We start from the raw sequence: 5,963 nt of genomic DNA on the forward strand, positions 1-5,963 counted from the left end.
GGCTGAGCCTCCCTGACAACGAGGGACCACTATCAACTACCAACTGATGATGCAACTGGAAAATGACCTTAAATGGAAGGTTCAATGCGGATCAGCAGAATATCCCTGTCTACATAAAATAACATGACTTTAAAATGCTGTTTGACCTAAAGTAAGGGGGAAATGGAAAGGAGAAATGAGTTTATATGGCTACGAGTTTCTAAAAAAGAGTCTGGAGGCTGGCAGAAGGATTGCCCTCATGCACAACTGAGCAGAGTCAGAGAGACAGATAAAGCAGATGCAACCCCCAGATATTGATTCCTTTGAGGGCTAAAGAGACCCATGGGAGTTATGGTCATGGCCGATGGGGTTAACTACCAGGGCAGATGGCCCCTCTTTGGAAATGGTGTTTATGTGTGATGAATCTGGACTCAGATGGGATCTTCCTTCATAAGACTTTCACGCTAATGTGCTGGAGGTGCAGTTAATGTTGGGGTTTAAGATATATTTAGGGGATTTGAATCTCTGGACTGACAATGTGATAGCCAGGTCCTAAGCCTCAACAGACTCCAGCACCTACAATCTGATTCATTGGACTCACCACACTCAGCTAAGATGGAGTTGAAGAAGGACAACCACCACACCATGGAGCCTAGAGTGATTACAACTGAAAGTGGGAGGATTGCATCCAGCATCCATGTGGAATCTGAGCCTCCTCTTGACATAGAGGTGCAATGGCACAACCAATCCAATGTCCACATAGAAGAGGTGGCATTGGATTGGGAAAAGTGGACATGGTGGCTGATGGGTATGGGGAAAGGCAGGAAGAGATGAGAGGTGGAGGCGTCTTTGGGACATGGAGCTGCCCTGGATGGTGCTTCAGAGGCAATCACCGGACATTGTAAAACCTCACAGGGCCCACTGGATGGAATGGAGGAGAGTATGGGCCATGATGTGGACCATTGACTATGAGGTGCAGAGGTGCCCAAAGATGTACTTACCAAATCCAATGGATGTGTCATGATGATGGGAATGAGTGTTGCTGGGGGGGGGGGGAGAGGGGGGTGGGGGGGTGGGGTTGAATGGGACCTCACATATATATTTTTAATGTAATATTATTACAAAGTCAATAAAAAAATAAAAATAAAAATAAAATGCTGTTTGATCTAATGTAAGGGGGAAATGGAAAGGAGAAATGAGTTTATATGGCTACGAGTCTCTAAAAAACAGTCTGGACGCTGGCAGAAGGATTGTCCTTATGCACAACTGAGCAGAGTCTGAGAGACAGGTGAAGCAGATACAACCCCCAGATATTGGTTCCTTTGAGGGCTAAAGAGACCCATGGGAGTTATGATCATGGCCGATGGGGTTAACTACCAGGTCAGATGGCCCCTCTTTGGAAATGGTGTTTATGTGTGATGAATCTGGACTCAGATGGGATCTCTCTTCATAAGACTTTCATGCTAATGTGCTGGAGGTGCAGTTAGTGTTGGGGTTTAAGATATATTTAGGGGATTTGAATCTCTGGACTGACAATGTGATAGCCAGGTCCTAAGCCTCAACAGACTCCAGCACCTACAATCTGATTCATTGGACTCACCACACTCAGCTAAGATGGAGTTGAAGAAGGACAACCACCACACCATGGAGCCTAGAGTGATTACAACTGAAAGTGGGAGGATTGCATCCAGCATCTATGTGGAATCTGAGCCTCCTCTTGACATAGAGGTGCAATGGACACAACCAATCCAATGTCCACATAGAAAAGGTGGCATTGGAGTGGGAAAAGTGGACATGGTGGCTGATGGGTATGGGGAAAGGCAGGAAGAGATGAGAGGTGGAGGCGTCTTTGGGACATGGAGCTGCCCTGGATGGTGCTTCAGGGGCAATCACCGGACATTGTAAATCCTCACAGGGCCCACTGGATGGAATGGGGGAGAGTATGGGTCATGATGTGGACCAATGACAATGAGGTGCAGAGGTGCCCAAAGATGTACTAACCAAATGCAATGGATGTGTCATGATGATGGGAATGAGTGTTGCTGGGGGGGGGGGAGGTGGGGTGGGGGTGGTGGGGTTGAATGGGACCTTGTATATATATATATTTTTAATGTAATATTATTACAAAGTCAATAAAAAAAAAAGATATATTGATGAAATGAAAATGGGAAAAAAAAAAAAAAGATTGAGCTTTGTCAAGTGTGTAGAATGAATAAGAGAATATTTAAACAGACAATGAAAAGGAAGAGACAGAAAATAAGATAAGGAAATTCAGGCATGTCTTGATCCATGATCTTGGGAATCACCTACTTGTTCCAAAGTCTTGGGCAGAAGCTGTCTATATCAGTCTCTGTATGCTTGTGGAATCCTTGTGTCAATTTTATCTTGAGATCCAAAGTAGAAGTAATCTCTCAAGGGTTGGAGCATGGTTTAGTTGTGACAGGTGGAACCAGGGGTCAGTTCCCTGTATTTTACTGCTATAGTGGTGGTCAATAAGACTTGATAAGCTCCTTTCCATCTAGGTTTAACAGTAGTTTTTAATTGATGTCTCTTCTAGTATATCAAGTCTCCCGGGGGGTTAAAGGCATGTAGAATCCACTGTAGAGGAGTCTCAGGAAAGGCAACCTAGTTCTGGACTGTTGCTGGAGCCCATAGCCCCAGAGGGTACCTTCTATATCTTGATGGGACATCCCAACTTGTGAAAGACAAATTCCACAACATATCTTAAAGATCCTTCCATATAGAAAATTTAGCTCTGTTAAATACCTGCAGAATGTTAATCAGTCTCCTATTGACAGACATTTAGGTAGTTTTTAGTCTTCTGCTACTATAACCAAAATTCGAGTGAATACCTTTGTCCATATGTTTTTGTAAACACATGAAAGTATATCTGTAAAATAAATTCCTAAAGGTGAAGTGCTCTGGGTCAAATGAGATGTGCATTTTAAATTTTGATATAGTTCCTAAGTTGCCCTTCATAGAAGTTGTACCAATTTATACTTACCACATATAATTTGAGTGACTGTTTCCCCATACTTTTTTTTCTTGGCAGCACCGGGGATTGAACCCAGGACCTCATACATGGGAAGCAGGTGATCAACCACTGAGCTACACCTGCTCCCCAATGAGAGTTGTTGTTGTTGTTTTTTTTAGGAGGTACTGGGAATTAAATCTGGGACCTTGTACATGGGAAGCAGGCTCCCAGCCACTTGAGCCACATCCGCTCCCCTGTTTCCCTATACTTCTGTAAACAAAATAATAATTTTATCTTTGCCAATTGTTTAGAGGTGAACATTCCATTTTATTTTAGCTTTATTTTCATTTTATGACTGAGATTAAGTATGTTTTCATTTGTTTAAAAAATCAATCTGAATTTCTTCAATCTTCTTATTTTAAAAATGGGACACTGACATCCAAAGAGGGTAAAATATTTGAGGGTACATATCTACTTGTAGTAGTACCAAAATTGGCTCCAAACTTAACAGAATTTCAATCCTGTACTTTTTCCATTACATAACTTTTCTTTACCTGTACCACAAATTTTCACCTTATTACATATTGCCCCAGTGTGCTGTCTTCATATCAAGAGCATCAGTTCTATTTCCTTAAATGGGTTGCCAAGAAGTACCATAAGAGAAAAAGAAAGGGCTTTGCATACCTCAGACTTATAAACCTGTGTTTCATTTTCTGCTTGTGTCACCCTTCGGTAAGCCTCAGTTTCCTCATCTATAATACATAATGGGTATAAATCATCTAAGATAGTTTCTGGCACACAGAAGATAGCACATTATTTGGAGATGCATGCACATACACAAGTTTTTCAGTGCCAGGATCAAGACCAGCCAGTTCTATATAACTTCTTTATAGTGCCTGCTAGAGTGTGGGGAACTCAATAGATGCTAACAAATGTTCATCAACTTGACTTACAAGGAAGTTTACAATTGAATAGAGGTTTGAAAAAAAACAGAAAAAGATCCTATTACCCTGCAGCCTTCTGTCCCCACATATAGTAAATAACTACACAATAATGATTCAAAAAACTGCAGCTGATTGAAAAAAAGGAAAACTGCCAGTTATCTTCACACTGCTCCTCAAGACTTATCTGGATGTGGGTCAGCAATCTTAAGTTAAAGAGCCTTCTAACAGTTTTGATGACTTTTCAGAGCTTAATGGAGACTGAATGTTTATATTCTTTGTGATATGAGTTGCCCCATATTGAGGAGCAACCGAAGGAAATATAACATGGTTAGATTCATGCTTTAATAAGATCACTCTAGCTGTATTGGAATGTATATGGGGAGACCAATTAAGAAGCTATTGCAGTTATGCAATCAGGAAGTGCTCAGAGTTGGGTAGATGAAAGTTGAAGGAGTAGGAGAGGGAGAGGAAGATGCATAGAGTGAAGGAAAAGGGAGGCAATTGGATTCAAAGTACAGGTGGAGGAATTAATTTACTTCCAAAAAGGGAACGTTAACACTAAAACACAAGAGAAGTGAAAAGAAAGGTAAGTTTGTGAAGAGAACTTGGTGGAAAGAGGTTGAAAGATTCTGATGCAAAGCTTTTGTCATTCTTAGTGAACCAGGAACAAGGTCATCTCCTGAGCATGGAAAAGGAGGTAGTAGACAGATAATTATAGACATACAGAAGAATTTCTAGGCAACTGAGTTTAGAAATCATGACTTTGCTGTGATTCTAGTCTGGAATTTTCTTTCTTTCAAACTTCACAGAATTAGATGGTTAAGATAGCATTTGTTCCTCTCAAGAAAGAATTTCTGTGGAGGAGTCTGAGTAGAAGGTATATTGTTGTGGCTTGAGGGTTCTGGGGTCACCAAAACATGAGAGACCTAGGCCTTTTATTTGCCTTAGAGGAGAGCGAAGACATTGCTTCCCTGAAGCCCTGGTTTTTGAAACTATGGATACCTTAGATGACTATCCTCTTCCTCTTCAAAGCATGGACCCTGAACCAGCAGCATCAACATCACCTGGTAACTCATTATAAATTCAAATTCTTGAGATCCACCCCCAGAGCTACTATATTAGAATCTTAATTGTAATAATCTCCCCGGGTGATTCAAGTATTCATTAAAGTTTGAGAAGCATTGTGCTAGGCAATCTCTAAAAGTCTCTTCGACTCTGAAAATGAAGATTTCCCTAAATGTTCTTGAGTTCTACAAACTTCAAGAACTTCCCCACCAAAAGTTTCAACTTTCAGTAAACCAATCCCTTTCATGGAACAGGTTGAGCTTTGTAAGTGAATAGGCCATATGCCTTCATCAAGATCTCAAGGTACCCCATTCAAACATTAGCTAAACAGCCTTGTGATAAAACACAGCAGCCAGAGGATGAAGGCAGGGAAAAGACTGAATATCTCTGATCTTAAGGGATGATGTGATTTCTTCTGATTAGACAATATCAGACAATCTTTTCTCAGAAGAGATGAAATTATGCTGTCTGGGAAATGTGGATTATGCAATCAGAGAACAAGTTCCGATAAGTAGATACAAATGGACAACTTATGCAAGATATTTCTACACCTGGATTATATACATCTTTGTAAGTCAGAGATGAGAAATTTCTGTCAAAGTTGTCTCACCCACTGACATAAATTAAATAATAAATGAAGAGGGCCTTGTGTATAGAGCAATTTTTCACTATAATAAACTATATTACTTATTTCTTTTGAAAAACTATGAGCAGAAAATATAAGACTTTATTCCACAAGCATAACAGGGAATTATAAGATCTACTTCAATCCTTTACTATAGACAGTTAAGAAACCAGGACAAAAATGAAGGAGAGAGAAGAGAGTACAAAGAAAGGAAAGGAGTTAAGAGGCCCAAAGAAAAAGACAGAAACAGGTATATACATAGAAAGGACAGAGACACAGACTATGAGGGTAATGATATTGCCATAATAATATCATTTGGATATAACTGTTAGATATTCATTCATTCATTCATCAAATATATATAGCACACATTTTA

The sequence above is a fragment of the Dasypus novemcinctus genome, chromosome X (genome assembly GCF_030445035.2).
Source record: "Dasypus novemcinctus isolate mDasNov1 chromosome X, mDasNov1.1.hap2, whole genome shotgun sequence".
NCBI classification, from domain to species: Eukaryota; Metazoa; Chordata; class Mammalia; order Cingulata; family Dasypodidae; genus Dasypus; species Dasypus novemcinctus.